The 17,552-nt window shown below is 43.2% G+C and overlaps 1 protein-coding gene across 1 annotated transcript in view; it reads right to left on the bottom strand.

Moving 5' to 3' along the window:
* SDC2 (syndecan 2) overlaps window positions 1–17,552 on the bottom strand; it is a 109,345-nt gene that overhangs the window by 15,007 nt on the left and 76,786 nt on the right. The gene's annotated exons all lie outside the window — the stretch shown is intronic.

The following is a 17,552-nucleotide window of genomic DNA, read 5'->3' as shown; positions in this document are numbered from 1 at the left end:
CCCCGCCCCCCCATCACAGCAACACCGTCTTCCCTGGCTGGAGAGGCTGAAGTGTCCTAAACCCGAGTCCGCGCTCTCCAGGCGTCAGGGACAACTGACGGGAAGGTATGGGCGCCCACTCTGTGTGAGCGGCCACATCGGCACATTCTGAGAACTGAGACTTCAATCAGGGACTGGTTTCCCAGTGGCCTGGCCTGCGGCGCTGAGTGACCACCCTGAGCCAAGAGTGTGCTGGAGTTTTCCTACTAGAACAGTCAGAGCTTAACTCCGCCCTCTGAGGCCATTCTGCGTGACACGGGTCTCCAAGGCTCTCCCCAGTCCAGGCCTCCGGTGTTTTCCCAAGCTTGTGAACCGACCGTATCAGGACCCCTGGTTCCCACAGCCCCGCCATCAGCGTCACTGAGCCACAGTATGCAGGCAGCTCCTTTGAGGGCGAGGACGGCACCTCATACATCTTCAGTCCACCCCAACTCCCCACAATCATGTATCTGGCGTATAGTACATGCTCAGTAAACACTGCTTGGGCTGTTTCGTTTGTTGTCCTGCTTGTATTAAACTTTGTCCTGTGAACTTCACCTGCAGGACCCTGTCGTTCTTTCTCTCAAATCCTGTCTACAAAACAGGCTCTGACTTCTCCAGTCCTTCCATGTCCCCTCGTTACAAACTACTATTTTGGATTTTGTAGCCTATGAACAGTTTAAGGCAAACTCTCAGTGCTATTTATTTTTTTTATATATACAGTTTTTTATTTTATTTATTTTATTTTTTGGGCTGTGTTGGGTCTTCGTTGCTGCGCGTGGGCTTTCTCTAGTTGCGGCGAGCGGGGGCTACTCTTGGTTGCGGTGCGCGGGCTTCTCATTGCGGGGGCTTCTCTTGTTGGGAGGAGGGGCTCTAGGCACACGGGCTTCAGTAGTTGTGGTACGCAGGCTCAGTAGTTGTGGCGCGCGGGCTCTAGAGGACAGGCTCAGTAGTTGCGGCGCACAGGTTTGGTTGCTCCGCGGTATGTGGGGTCTTCCCGGACCAGGGCTTAAACCCGTGTCCCCTGCATTGGCAGGCAGATTCTCAACCACTGTGCCACCAGGGAAGCCCTCAGTGTTATTTTAAATTGTTGCCCTTCAGCAGAGCACACTTGGAGAAGGCAGGGCCTCAATGCCCTGTGTGTGCTCCCCAGGCCTGTAAGACTGCATGGGGACTCAATAAATATTTGCCAGTTGAGATTACCTAAAACAAATTGGCCTTTGACTCAGGCTTCAGAGATAACACATGTCACAAGACCCCTAAAGTTGAAATCTTTCCATCTGAAGCCTGGGAGATCACTGGCCCCAAACCTCCCACACACATGGCATGGCACCTGGCTTAAGTGACCTTGAGTCTTAAAAGCAGAAACCCATTTGCCTTTTCTTAACACTGAATGCCTTTTTCCTCCTGGCTCTGTCAAAGAAGTTTGAGGCGGCACCGGCCACACGAAGATATTTAATCCCTCCTTGTAAACTGAATTTCTATTCATTAGGTGACCCAGTTGTCGGACGGACATGTCTGTCACACTCACAGGCAGATGGGCCAAAAACGACTCCCAGAGGATTCTGGCCACTGCACAGTTCAACCACACGGGGTGGCTTGACAAGCAACTCACTTCTCCAGGACAACTGGCTCCTTAGGAAGAAGCTGTCAGACCTGAATTACTATAAGACTTGGGGTCAGGATGCATGTACAGAAGCTGGCTTGCCCTCGGGCTCTGCAGGGCTCCAGGGTGGTCCTGCGGCTGACGGGATGTTTAATGTGCTCAAAGGCAGTTAAAAGTATTTGTTCCTCTAGCATCTGGTGTGGTGCAAATAATGAGTGACCTCACACTAAAAGTCAACTCCTGCTCTGACGTCACGGGCACCAAGCACCTAAGAGGAATTACCAATATCCATCCTTCTATAGAGTCCAATTTAAGCAGATTCCTTTTCACTCGGTAGCAGATAATGCTCAAAGAAACACCTCCACTGTCTTTCCTTTTAAACAAAAAACACCTTCGCAAACATGACAATTCCTTTGGTGAAGCCTCCACAGTCTGTGGAAAGGATTGCTGCAGTTAACATGCCCGGAGAGGGAAATGAATTCTGCACTGACATTCCCTGGGGGCAAGATGTGCGTCTCTAGAAAGCCAAGAGAAGGGGTGACTCAAGACTACTGCTTCTACACCAGCCAACTGCGATGTGCCTCACTAAGCAGAAAACCCCAAGACACACTGAACGCTCTCGTGTTCGATGAGACAGAGCCACTGGATGAAAGGAACCAGGAGGAAATGGGCAGAGGCACAGCCCAGGGTGTGGAGATGCAGCCTGACGGTAGGATTTCCTAATGAATTTGTTTCATTTGGGACCAGCCATCTCCACGAGGCAGCGCCAATACTCTTGGCTAACAGGGCTCAGAGTACAAGTTGGAAGAAAAACAAAGCTGGTCTTTCAGACCTTTCCCCCCTTGGCTGATGCAAGACATGCATGCAGGAGAGCAAAGGGAAGTTGCAGAGAGCAACTGGGTACAACGAGGAGGAAAACTGACTGCAGGACAAAATGGAGGTTCAACCATGGAAACTGAGCACTAAGTTGCCGTCATAGAGGAAGCAGCTCCCCCTGGAGGAGAAGGCCCACTGCCTGAGTGCTGGATCCCCACATGCCTGGAAGGCAGGCAAGATACACGTTTGTCTCCCAACTCCATCCCTTCTTTTCTAGCCTTCGAACTGCAGTAACCTCATCATGCTGGGTCCAGACCATTACAGAGGCCACCCCTCAAGACGTTGTCTTTGAATCCACTCTCTGCTGAGGGACCATTCTTAAATATGACCACATTGCTCCCCTGCTGAAAAAAACCCTTTAGTGGCTCCCTATCACCTATAGGATGAAAGAAAAATGCCTTTTCCTTGAAAGAATACCAAATGACCTCACCTGCATTTCCAGTGTCAGCTGCTGCCACTTCCTCCACCCAAACCCTGGGCTCCATGACAAAAAAACTCCACTCAGAGACCTGGTGACACCAATTTCCTTTATACAAAACCCCTAAGAGGAAATAAACTCCTCTAAGCACAGAAAATTGAGGAAAACAATGGTGATCTAGGCCTCACATACTTGAGAATGGTGAAAACTAATATTCTGACAAGATGGTTTGGCCCAAACATACATGGTGTTTGTAATAAAAATGAACAGAGAAAATGCTGATTCAGTGCCTGGAAGACCACAAGTGCACTAACCTCGATTTTAGTAAGCAATATCACAAACCTGCCCACTTTCTCAGCAAAGAAAATCGTGGAATAGCAACTGAACAAATGTACTTGTTGGTTTTTTCTTGTGAGGTAAAGCTGACATCGAACAAATATCATGTTTCAAACTGCCAGGGTGGAAATCTGTTATTTAGAAATTAGAGGTCTACCTTGAAAGATACACTGCCTTATCTACTAGATGAATGTCCTCTAAATGCCTTAAACTAGTGCAACTGATAAACAGTGGTCAAGATAACTAAAGCTCAAAGCAGTAGGTGTTAAATTCACCTTATGGTGGAAACTTAGGTTGATAACAAAGTCAGAAAGTAGAAAACCTAACTATTTATGGATACCACTCCCAGACCCAAGCTTCAGAAAATTATCCTTTGGACATAAAAATTAAATATTCATGTGGCCTGTTATGACATTCTAAATCACATCTTAGATAACAAACACCTGGATGGTGTCTCTTAGTTTTAGGATAAAGGCACATCCAGTCCTGACTTAGACTCAAATGTATATTAACTTTTATGGTGATTACAAAGCACCAAACTGGCTGTAACTTTAGCTTATTTTTCCAGAGGTGACTTAATAAACTATTTTATTACTAGCTAACACACACTGTAAAAGAAATAATAGTTAAAATTTTCTCCCACATAGTCCCACAGAGATGATACACTTGCCCTTAAGATGAACTTGCCAATTCTGGCTGAGGTAGAGCCCAAAGGAACATATAATCTTAGAGCTTGACTGGACACTACAGGTATCCAGATGACCTATTTATTTCAAAAGTGAAGACACAGAACACCACAGTGGCAAAGTCACTTAAAATCACCCAGTCTAGCTGGTGGCCAAACTAGAGCCCAAAACTTTTGCCACTTAATTCTTACTATTGCACTGTAATGTCCTACAACATGAAGCTATCAGAGCCAGTCAGCCTGGGGTTCAAAAGGATTAGCTGTAGCTAACGGTTAAGTGTTTATTATGTGCCAGGCATTCTGTGCTAAGTGTTTTATAAGCACTGGCACATTTAATCATCTCAACGATCTCCACTGCCGACCAAGGAACTGAGGCTTGTCCAAAGACAGACAGCTCAGAAGTGGGGAGCAGGGGTTCACTTCCAAGTCTGGGCTTCACAGTGTGTGGTCATTGAGAGTGCTGGCCATGCTGTGCCTCTCCCCAGCCCCCCTTGTGATTCACACACAATAAAGGTCCTGAGAAGAACTGTAATAAAGAGTCCTGTTGAACTCTGCTTGATCCAGGACTTCCAAACTTTGGCCATGGAAATTCTCCAACCACCCCCCCCTCCCCGAAAATCTATTTAACATCTTTTAGAACTAGTATTCTTGGCATCATAGATGGGGAAAAAATCTGTGTGAAGAGTTAGAATTCTAGCTTAACAATTTCTTCTCTGCCTACCTTCTTGCAAACTGCCCATGTGAAGGACGCCAAATGCCATTCATTCATTTTTAGTTAATACCTTCATCTCTATCAGGTGTCCCATCCAAACCAAAGATGTAATGGAAGGAAAGAAACCTATGTTTATTGTTGGGAAAAGATACTGCTGTCCTTGAATATGTGAGATATGACTGCATTGTATATTTCCAGGCAAATGCTATTGTATTTACCAAGCACTTGTTTACAGAAAACTACCTGGTACCTAACAATGTCCTAGGCATATTCTACTATCCTGTATATAATTCCCACAAAAGCTGAGGTCAAAGGTGAGGTCACACATGAAAGCAAATTCTTAAATCCTTACTTAAGAAATCCTTAAGAAAGACCTTTAGCTCAGACCTGTTTCAAACACCTCGTCTAGTCCTTAATGACTAGTCCTTTTAGCTTTTTGCTGAAGTCTCTAACTTTAAGAAACACTTGAGCATACCTTCCATAAAGTGGGGAGTTAGTTTAAATTATTTACTGGTGCATATTAGGAAAATAAATCTAATTCTGGAAAGAAAAAAATCAGGTTTATGAAGGTAGAATCACATTTGGGTGTTAATGAGGCAAAAAGATGATTGGGCTGCTCATAAAAATGTCGCATCAAAAAATAAATTCTAGGGCTTCCCTGGTGGCGCATTGGTTGAGAGTCTGCCTGCCAATGCAGGGGACACGGGTTCGAGCCCTGGTCCGGGAGGATCCCACATGCCGCGGAGCAACTAGGCCCATGAGCCACAATTACTGAGCCTGCGCGTCTGGAGCCTGTGCACCGCAACAAGAGAGGCCACGACACTGAGAGGCCCGCGCACCGCGATGAAGAGTGGCCCCCGCTTGCCACAACTAGAGAAAGCCCTCACACAGAAACGAAGACCCAACACAGCCATAAATTAATAAACAAATACTTAAAAAATAAATAAATAAATAAATTCTAAAAAAGTCAAATCATCGGCAACCATGGAAAATTTCAACTAGTTCCATGAACCTTTTGAAACAAACCAAAGCACGACAGATGACAGAATTCCTACCGTATCTATTTACAATCCTTCAGGTCTAAACCACTCATTTGGAATTGACCAGTCATGGCGGATTTTCCTGCTGGACACTGCATACAGAGTGGGAATCTTATCTCACCACTTAGAATGTACGTTCCTTGAAAGAGGTCCAGGAACCAGGAGCAGGTCTGATGTTTTCTGTATCCCCTACTGCTTTAGAGCCAGCATACGGTAAAGGTTCAACAAAGAGTAGGAGAGGTCACATTTTTCTGAAAGGCTAAACCCAAGCTTTAAGCCATTTGGTGAAAGGAAATAACCATGTATTTTAAATAAGTTAGCTGGTTACCTCACATCAAGGAAAACTCAACCGATGTACTCTTACTAGGTCTCTTTTTAAAAAGGGAGATCTGCAATTCAGCCTTTTACTGTGAGGAGGACTAACAGAAAGATAAGTATGACCTTAGAAGAATCCGCCAACTCATTAAGAATGCCTCCAATGAGCCGGGTACAACACTGGTCTCTGGAGAACATTTAAATGGCTGAAAAGTGTTTTAAAAAGTAACACTGAGTTAGTGTACTTCACAGTAGAAATTTTCCTCTTTGTTTAAAAAAAAGAACTGAATGTGGTTCAAAGCACTTAGATTTTCTAGCCAACAAAGCTCAAATAAAATCTTTCTCTAATAAAACGCTCAGTCCAATAATCAGCATGTTAAAAAAAACAACAGCAAAATAATCTTGCCAAAGGATTACTTGACTCATCTCAATTTATATTTATGATTCAATAGAATCCATATCATTTTCACCAAACATGCCTCACTGTAGGTATATTGGTGTAGCTGGAGCTTCAAAATTATTTTTCTCCCTACAACGTTTGTCTGTTGAGTCTACAATACGGTACCTGGCTCAGTAAGTGGTTTGTTGGGTAAATTTCAACCAGCCTCTCAGATAGGAGGACCCAGAAAATCCCGTACGCTTATTTAACTGAATGATGCAACCCTCCTCTGCCCCCAAGCATTACGACACACAGAACAGGCAGGATGCAGGTCCCCAGTCCCATTTCTCTTTAATCTAGACCTTGGTAACAATGAACAGCCCTGATTACACAGACTCGTTGAGAATATGCTCATCTACCAATAATCATACCCCTGGCATATCACTCTACAAACCCCCATGTTCCAAAGCCCTCAGTTTCTATAAGCCACCATTTCATGAAGAAAAGCCCTCAACTAAATAAACCAAGCAGAAAGAAATCTAAACCTTGCACCCAAATTCTTGACATACTTTATGCTTTGTCACCTAGAGAAACTACAGGGACAACTAATTAAATGCAAAATCTCTCACCTGGAGAGAGTTTTCACTTTACGTCCATTCATAACTTTTGAATTTCGAAACATCTATACTACAAAATTCAATCAATATGTTGTTTTTTTTTTTTAAATCCTCTTCCTGAGATTGGTTTACTGCTAATAGTAAACAAAAACCAGTCTTCCTCTTCGGGAGCAAGGAAGTCAACCGGGAGGTAGGGGGTTAGGGGTAGGTAGTGGGGGACAAAAGCAGAACACACCAAAACTTCTTACTTCTGTTTGTGGTAAGGCATTCGGATTCTTGATCCAGAGAGAGAAGGGAAGCCACCTTTGTCTTGAATTAAATTTGTCGGCTACAAAAATAGGGCTCTATGAAGCAATGTATATTAAAGCAACGCCTGGGATGCAGAGTGGGATTTATGTTGAATATGCATGACACACAAAAGGAAAATGTTCATGACTTACAGATGTGTTCCAAGTTGTGCTTTCTTCCTTTTTTGGAATATCAAACAGAGGGAAGCAAGAGGTTTGCAGCCATGTTATTATAAGCACTGCTGCCTCTCCCCCTCCCAAACTAGAATATTCCAGTATTTATTTTGCCATCCATATGACCACAGTTTAGACTAGGGTAAAAATAGAAGCCGTGTGGGCCTAACCTGAAAACTCCCAAGTGCTGGAGAGGGTCAGTATTAATATATTCTAACTGAAATAACGAGATTCTGTTTTCTGGTGGCGTTTGGCAGGAGAGGGGGGAAAAAAAGAGATTTGGAATTTATTTCTCATTCAGAAGTGTTTTGTAAAAACTACCATAATGGAACAGATTCCAAATCAAGCACAGGAAGCCAACAGGCTCTGGTTTAGATTTAATAATTCACTCTAAAGGCTTTTCATCTGCTACAATTTTAGGCCCCAAGGCACAACCACATATATTCTCCACCCTATACGGGAGCCGACAGACTGCCACAGGACGCCTACGGGACAGGAAAATGGGAAAGACCGGTCCAAAGGGCATACCACGCCCTTCCAGGCTCCAACTGATGCTGGAGAATGAACCTGCGCTTGGCAGAGAGCAGCAGCTGGTGGATGGAATTTCCAGCTGAGCCTGTGTTTCAGGTCTAAGCTAGCACTGAGTTTGAACGTTGATAGGAATATGGGAAGCTTTACTGCGGGCCTGTCAAGAGAAGCTCTATTTAAAAGATGCCAACTAACAGAAATGGGCACAAGCCCTTCGGGAAGCACACTGGCAATGTGTTTTAAGAAGATATGAAATCTTTCTTAGCATCTGACCAGATGTTTCTACTCTCAGGAATTATCCTAAGGAAATATTCTAAAAAGAAGGCGAGGTGGGGTGTTTACTACTGCATTAAAGCAAACTCACTGAGACAACCTAAATGCAACCCTAGAGGGGTAGCTATGTCAATTGTGTATGATACGTTAATTTCTCAACACAGCCGTTAAAAATCATATACCACAGAACAATGAGGAAAAAGTTTAGGCAACACACTCTATTTAAAAAGCATATATTGCTTTAATATTTTCTAATATTACAACTCTTAACATTTCATATCATTTGGTTAAGCATTGAAAAGGAAGTGGAAAAATGAAGAGAGTTAATTGGTGAGGGTGGTGGCTTGTGAATGATTTCACTCCTAATTGATATTATTGTTATATTTTCCAACATATATATGCTGCTAAAGGCACAGAAAGCACAAGATCAATGGAAAGGGCCAGGGACCAGCTTCCAAACATCAACAGTAACTTTTAACAGTTAATGCATTCAAACAGACAGGTACATACATATATAAAGAACCTAAAGAAAGCATCATGGAAGTATATGGGTGTATAAGTGACAAACACTAACAAAAAAAGTGCACACTTCAGAAAAGTGCCACAGAATCATACCACAGTGCTTGGGCCACTTCCGATCCAGTTTAACTGAAGCCATAAAGGCAAAAGGTATAGTAAAATGGATATTTAATCACAAGATTCTAGGTTCTAAAATGTCTTGGGTCTAACTACCCATCTCATTAGCTACTCTTTGCTCTTGAGTTATTTAAAGCAAGGAAGACACTCCACATCAAGGTGAGGCTGCCGGTGCCCCAGTCAACAAGCTCCCTTCCAGCTTAGTCCCCACCTGCAGTGGCCACTACCTGACCTGGGAGCACGGTGACCCCGACACACCTCCAGGGCTGATGTGCCAGTGAGCCCCCAAGATGTTTCACGTTGTTCCTGGTTTTCAGGGTCCATCCTGTTACACTGATCTCGTCTGTCTGCAAGGGGAGCCTCTTGTTCTATCTCTCCTTCTGCTGATTCCAGACAGCCTTGGATTTGGCACAGTGACTACCTGATCTAGGAGACATTTTCAATGAAGAAAATGACATGCGGCTACTTCCTTACACTGGAAGATTGAGAATGTGTCAGCACTTATCTAAATAAAAGGAACAAAGCTACGCAGAAAGGGATACATCCAAAGGGGATGAGAACACGGATTTCAAAAGTGGAGTCAAGTTGTTCTGAACACGGGCTTTTTCTAAATTTTTTATTTTATATTGGAGTAGAGTTGATTAACAATGTTGTGTTAGCTTCAGGTGTACAGCAAAGTGATTCAGCTATACATACACATGTATCTATTCTTTTGCAAATTCTTTTCCCATGTAGGTTATTAAAGAACATTGAGCAGAGTTCCCTGTGCTATACAGTAGGTCCTTGTTGTCTATTTTAAATATAGCAATGTGTACATGAACAGTGGGCTTTTAATACCTAGTACCAAGTCACAGCGGCGGCTGCACCGTGTGCCGAAGGATTATTCACATTCTTGATTATCTACTGAAAAAGCACTCTGATTCTGCCCAAGGCACATAGCCCCTGGCCCTGTATTTCTTCTTGTTATATAAAGGAATTGCTTTGACCGAACTTTCCAACCAGTAAACAATGAAGGCCAAGCAGCTTTTAAAGAAATGATTTCCTTGATAGAGGAAGCGGGAAAAAGTTTAAAGGTATTAGAGTCCCATTATGAAATCCACTGTGGACCCTGCATGGAATTTCCCAAGAAATGAAGCCTGAGCTCCCAGACAAAAGCACCTGTTTCACAAGGACTGTTTACAGTCACGTGACCTGTGCCATCTCTCAAGCGAACGCATTTTAGAAAGCGCTCCTGTTGGTGTTCTCAAGTGTTGTTTATGAGTTATTTATCTGAAGATAACATTTACAGTCTTGCCATAGAAAGAGGAAAGGAGATGTGTGGATAGTCATATTTTTTTCCAAAAACAATAAACACTTTATTGGCTGTTCAAACTAACATGTGGGCAAAGCCTTCAAAAATCCAAAAGGTAACCTAATCCACCCCAGAGCTGCCTGTCTTTCTGATCTACCTCCATCAGAATCTACTATGAAGACATTCCGACATCCTGCTGATGGAATCGTAACTCTTATTCTTAAAATACGAGGATGTCAAAGATGAAGGGAAAAACAGAGCCTGCAAGATGGTAAAATTACATACTCAGTTAAAAAATAATATTTAAGAAGCTCTTTAGAGAATATATTGAAAAAAGTCTGTCATTATTTTTTGCACCCAAATGAGGCCAATTCATGGTAATTCGCCAGTGATAATTAAAAGTCTCAGCTGGAACACACATTCGTAAGTACCATTTCATAGGAGACATAGCACTTAGTTTTCTAAAAATATGGGAGATAAGGAAAAGCAAATAGCTAGGAGTCAAAAACATATCAGATCATCGCAAGGAATTTTTTTTTTCTCCAGGTGAATCCAGTAATAAAAGCAGCTTACTAGCTGATTCCATCAGTTCTGAAGCAAGCCATACCAAAAGTCTCTGGGGTGATTTAGCACCCAAGTGTGCTAAATTATTTTCTAAAAATTCCCATATTCCCCAGGATCTTTCCTTCTTCCCAAATTAATGGGCCACCCCGTGCCTGCAGATGCCTTCTGCAAAGCAACCAATGGCAAGATCTATGTAAAAAGCCCCGCCTTTTCGGATGACAGCTGCCTGGAGCTACTTGTTACATCTTCATTTCCTAGAGAGCACAGGGTCTTACTGAGAATTAAAGCCCGGGGAGCCCAGCCCACATTCATGGTCTCTCACTTGGGTCCTGTCACAGCCTTTTGAGATGGGACCGGTTTCGAATAGATGTAACTGCTCCGGGCACCCCGCTGCCACACAGCGCCTCTGCCCACAGAGTAGAGTTTATTATTTAATTGGTACAAGATCAGCAGGCAGCCAGAGAAGAACTCTCTCCTGGGGCTCAAGAGTAAGAGACCCAAGGAAGATGCGTCCACTCCTCACCGGCCTCCAGGCCACAGCTGAGGATGTGGAAGCTCGGGGGCTATCAGTTTCTATCCTTCCTAACTTGGACTGGACCTGCCTGCCTTTGGCCAATGCTCTGGAACAGAGATATATGGATACTTCCATCTCTCTCTTCCAGCCGCTTACACACCACTGGTAGAAAAACCACTTGCTTCTTGCCCCTCCTGCTTTGGAAGGTTGAGGAATTCGGCTGACTGATGGCAGCTGCCAGGGTAACCTCTTTGGCATGCAGGCCAACAACCCCTCACCTAATAGCCTTTCCCCGCCTGGCTGCCCTGGCACGCCGGTGCGGCCACAAGCCCTTCATTCAAGTGGTCACACGGCAGCGCAGCCCCCGTGGAAACCCGCTTGGAACTGTTCCAGCTCATACCAAAGAAGGAGGCTTTTAATACAGATTGTTCTTTTAAAATCCTTTACAAAAACAGCTGTAATCTATCGTGCTGGGGGGCTCTGTAAAAAGCTGCCACTCGGAAAGCCCTAATATTGATTCTTTCCCCTTGCATGGCTTTTAAGAAAACAATCCCATGCGAAGAAACCATAATCAATTTCTTGAGACTTTGCTAACACAAAACAGTGTCTAAATTAAAATATACTTTTTAAAATTAAAGGAAAACCATAGTAAATATAAGAAATCCATCCGTTATCCTGCCTTTTATTCAAGGGCCAACGTGTTTGTTTTCAAAGAAAAGTCAGTTGAACAAATGCAATAATTATTAAATACTGATTAAATCTCAGCAACTCTTCTAAGAGTTGTTTAGCAGGTAACCCTAGCTGAAAGATTAAAGGGAAATCTGTCTTCATTTGAGGTCTGGAATTTCCAATTCTTCATTTGCAAGATAATATACTATTTTCTCTGTGCCTATTCTTAGAGAAAACTATCAATTCTAAGCCTGTGTTTATAGACAGTCATGATTCCAAGTGGTAACATCCTGAATGGACGTCCAAATACCAGAATATTTTAAGTCTTTTCATAGGAATTCTGGTAGATATATTATCCTGTCAAATTTGCCTTTCCACATGCGGCCCTCTTAGAAACCCAAGCATGTCAAAAGATGAAAAGTCAATATTTAAATCTACAATGTGCAAACAGAGCAATTTGGTGTTTTCAGCTGAAAATTATATTAAAAACCCTCACCAACATCAACAGCCAATTTCCAGATTAAGCATTAAGGAAAAGCACAATTTCATATAATGTCTGTTATCTGTACTTCTATTTAGAAGAAAAAAACCTGAAGACTTTATTAAAATGCCATACATAAAATGCATACAGAATTGAAATCTAAGTAGACTGAAAAAACCCATAACACTTTGTGTCAGCATGGCACTTACCACGTGAATGAAATTAGATCTGATCACATCCAAAGAGCTGGCAAAAAAGAAAAAAAACCAAGAAAACTTAACTGTCATTTGCTTTGCTCCCAAATAAGAGTAATCTCAATTTCAAGGGAATGAGCTACAATTTCTGTGGCAAATATCTGATATTTGTTCAGGTTTCACATTCCTGGCATCCAAGGACCATAGGCGTTTACTCAGGGGTGGGTGTACAATTTGCAGATTTATTAGTTGAGAAGTTTAACTCCCTCTCCACACCCAACCCAACCCCTCAAATTAGAGAAGGCCCCTGCTTTTTCACCAAACTAAATAAGTAAGAACTCAGAGTTCTGTAAAACTCCGCAACACTAGCTGATCAAGGGACTAAACCTTTGGCAAGCTAGGCCTCCTGGGGTTGTCACACAAGGAGGATTTCACAGCTTCACTGGGCTGGGCAGCCTTTTTATCCCAAGTTATTTTAAGCAACTTTTCTCCAGCAAACAAATCTCTGGCTTTCCTCTCTTCCATTGTAAAATTGTTACAGCTCAGAAACAGCCAAGCATTAAGGAGAAAGCAGAATCGGCCTGGTCAACTCATTTGAATCCCCTCCTTCTATTTGAATGCTCTAGATCAGGGCTGCCCGATACAATTGTCTGTGATGATTACGATGTTCTAGACATGCCTTGTCCAAAATGGGAGCCACTAGTCACATACAGCTATCGAGCAATTGAAATGTGGCTGGTGCAACAGAGGCACTGAATTTTTTATTGCATTTACTTTTAATCAATTGAAATTGAAATAGCCACACATGGCTAGTGGCTAGTGGCTACTACATTGGACAGCGCAGTGCTAGGGAGAATGTTTAAACTGTTGTTGGAAGCCTGGGCATATCAAAGCTGTCTGCAGCTGCTGGGCTAAGCCGCTGTGGGGTTAAATGCTCTCTCCTTAAACAATAACTGCATATTAGCAGAAATCAATGCCTAACACAGAATTGCCTTTTCCATCACAACACTCCCTTTGCACTACACACCTGTCAGAAAAAGTAAGGATTCAATCTAACTAAGTCATTTAATAACTATTGATTTACCAAACACCTACTATGTGCCGAAATGTTCTATCATCTATTTAAAAATAACGACGACCTAGAGGGCTGGGATAGGGAGGGTGGGAGGGAGGCTCAAGAGGGAGGGGATATGGGGATATATGTATGCATATGGCTGATTCACTTTGCTGTACAGCACAAACTAACACAGCATTGTGAAGCAATTATACTCCAATAAAGATGTATTTTAAAAAATAAATAAATAAAACGGTAAGCTTTGTGGATAAGCAAAGTGTGGTAGAGCCAAACAGTGGAATAGTATTCAGTGATAAGATAAAATGAGCTATCAAGCCAGTAAAAGACAAGGAGGAAACTTACATGCATATTACTAAGTGAAAGAAGCCAGTCTGAAAAGGCTACACACTGTACGATTTCAACTATATGACATTCTGGAAGAGGCAAAACTATGGAGACAGTAAAACATCAGGTGTTCGGGGGAAGGAGGGACAGATGAACAGACGGAAAGTGAGATTTTTTAGGGCAGTGAAACTATCCTGTGTGAAACTGTAATGGTAGATACATGACATTAAGCATTTGTCAAAACCAACAGAATGTACAACACGAAGTGTGAACCTTAATGTACACTGTGGACTATAGCTAATGATAATGTAGCAATATTGGTTCATTAATTGTAACCAATGTATGCAATAATAAGGGAAATGGGTAGGGGCCTGGGGGATATATAAAACTATATACTATCTGTTCAATTATTCTGTAAATTTTAACAGGTACTCCCCCAAAATAAAGTCTATTAACTATCATGATGTCCAAATCTCTGGTGAATTCCTAAGGCCTGCCCATGTACCTGTACTGAGCTATGCTCCTTTCTAGAATAAAAACACACGTTTTCTGGCAAACCAGCACACACGAGGTGGTTCCTGGGTACTAACAACGTGTGTATGTGGCTGCCTCACACCGATGACAATTAGGTTCATGAAAGAAATGAGACCTTCCAGACTTCTAGGAGTGATAAGTGGCTCATTCACAGTGGTGATGGGTGTCTGCATTCATGCTTATTCATTCACTTTTGCCTACACTTGCTGCATCAAGCAAGTAAGGAAACTGCCAACAACAGACAGGCAAATGCAGTCTTCTCCTGGGGAACTGTCTACACGATTAACAATGTCTGCACCACTGTTCTATCCACTGAGCCATCACAATCATCCAGATATTCTCTGATGCATTAATAAACTACCAGGAACAAAAACTCTAGTATACTCTGTTGTTTTTGTTTTTTAATTGTAAAAGGCATTCTTAGGACAACTGGGGAAAACTGAATGTGGACTGGATATTAGAAAATATTATGGAGTATTAGTTCATCACTAATGGGCCAAGAAAGTGCTGTTTTCCTAACAAGGGGGAAGAGTGAACTGCACTTGACTGAAAATTGCACCAGCCTGTGTTAAGTTGGCTTCAACTAAGTGGACCCACAGAAGACGGCATGGGAGGAGGGGAGGTGATCAGACAAATCTTCTAGAAGAAAAGAAGGCCATGAACTTGAGAGATAAACTACAGCCCTAAAGAGTTTCCACCTCTGAAGACAGAGAAGGGGAAGACATAGGGGTAAGAGAGGCATCGTCATAAGGGGGGGAAATCCAATCTAGGTAAGGAACTCCCTTATCAGAACCACGTGTGCAGATAAACTCTTTGGGGTCCTTTCTTCGGACAAACAAGTAGGATGGGAGCAGGCCACCTTTATATATGGGGGCTTCACTGGAATTCATCTGTGTATTCAGAAGACTAAAGCGACAGAACTGGAGACAAAAGTTACAGGCTGTGAGCACCAGGAAACAAAACTTGGCCTTCTGGAGCATGTGAGTAACGGGGAGGTTATTAAACAGCTGTGTCAAGAGAATGGAATTCAGAACTTCATTCCCATCTCCATCCTCACCGACCCCTTCATTTAATTCAATGAGAAATTGGTGGTGGCACCAAATCCTATTAATTGTTATATATTAATATATGAAAAGGGCAACTTGCAAATTCAAGCTGTGCACTTCTGATTTGTGTCCTTTTCTGATGGCGTTATACTTCAGTAAAAAGTTGACTGAAACACACCAGCATAAAGAGAGCAACCTATGTCTTAGAGAATAAATCCTTTTCCCTGGTCACAGCCTTCTCTTTCAGACAAGTCTGCATTTCCAAGATCCATAGCAGGTGGATCGTGGGGTCCTTTTTCAGGCACTTCTGTATATCTGAGCACGAAACTCAGAGATGTCAACACTTGCTTGGGGACATATTTAGCAGGTTTTGCATCTTTTTTTGGGGGGGAGGACAAAGCAAATCCCCATAGTTGTCATGAAGGAGAGAGGCTTGGATTTCTAGTGGTTTCAAACATACATGTAATGCAATAAGTTTTCCACGCTTCTTGAGTTTTCCAGAGCATAACATACGGAGGGAAGCGTTAAATGTCCTTCTCACAAAACAATAAGACTAGACTAACGCCTCACAACCTTCTGTGGAAAGCTGTCAGATGACTCTGGACAAGTGTGATTCCAGCCACAACAGGGTAAGCGCCTATGGCCTTTAGGGCCAGCAGGCCTGGCTTTGTCACTTTTCGGCTGATGGAGATGGTAGGCCTGGTAACCATGGATAATCATTCTCAGCTGGTTGTTGATGGGGTGGGGGTGGGGGGAGGATGGCTGCTTCTGCAGGGAATATTTAGGGACAATTATGATGTAAATTCTGAACAGTCAAATGGCAACTCTGGATAAATTCCTGGTGGGACAGCCGCTGCTGTATATACTTGAACCTCAGGTAGGCTTTCTTGCTGTGATGAAGTAGATGAATTGTGGTGACAGTGACCTCATTTCTCTTCTTCACCCCAAGTTCCCAGGGGCAGACTCCAGGCCTCCTGGTGGCTCAGCTACCAACCCAGGGTCTTCCCCTGAAGATCCAGTCTGCGTCCAGCCTTGCTAACCCCCGAGAGACGCTGGAGACGTGAGAGGACCCTGGGCTAAAGATGCTGGCCACGCAGTATCCACTGAAGCCAAGAGTTAATTCGTTCACTTCTTGAGCACCTACTGTGTGCAGGATGCTATGTGAGGTGCTGAGACCACGAAGCTGAAGGTGGGTTGACACCAGCTAGGCATGGCAGCAGGTGGGGTCTGAGGGGCAGGAGGGAAGAGGGGAAACTGGGGACAGAGAACCAAGACACTTAGGGGACCCAGACAGGATGGGGAATTACTCAGAGGAGCCCCAGTTCTACACGGTGGAGGGTAGTGTGTGTCCAGGAACAGGAATGATAGTGAGATGAGGCTATGAAAAGAGTCAGGTCATGAAGGGCCTTTGGGGAGAAACTAAAGAATTTATATTTATTCTGTAAGCAAATGAAGGACTTCAAGGAGAAGTTCAAATTTGTGCTTTTGGAAAAATGAGGCTGGATATAGTGCAGATGATGGATTAGAGGGGCTGGACTGGAGACACGGTTGATGAGTCAAATTATGGCAGCAATTATATAAGAAGTCTAAGGCAGAGAGATTGGAAAGGACAGAGTCGATGGTATTAATGTGGGTAGAATCTGCAGGACCTGCCAATTGACTGAATGAGGGGAAAGAGGCTATAATGATATTTTTTAAATGACAACAGTAGCTGCTATCCTTGTTGAGCATTTGTGTGCCAAATGTAAATGACCCCAAATACTCCCAACACCCAATAAGACAGGTATTAGCCCCATTTTACAGCTGTGGAACCCTGAGCCCTAGCGATCACATGGTGTGTCCACCATCACCCACCATATAATCCTAACACCCAGGTTTCGTCAAATGAGGGGTAGAGTCCTTCACTGACTCAGAAATACAGGAAGAAGCAGGCATGCGGCTCACACAGCAAGGTGGTTTG

Source organism: Eschrichtius robustus, chromosome 17 (assembly GCF_028021215.1).
Source record: "Eschrichtius robustus isolate mEscRob2 chromosome 17, mEscRob2.pri, whole genome shotgun sequence".
NCBI lineage: Eukaryota > Metazoa > Chordata > Mammalia > Artiodactyla > Eschrichtiidae > Eschrichtius > Eschrichtius robustus.
Note: the sequence above shows the minus strand (reverse complement) of the source record. Positions and strands in the feature narration are given on the sequence as shown.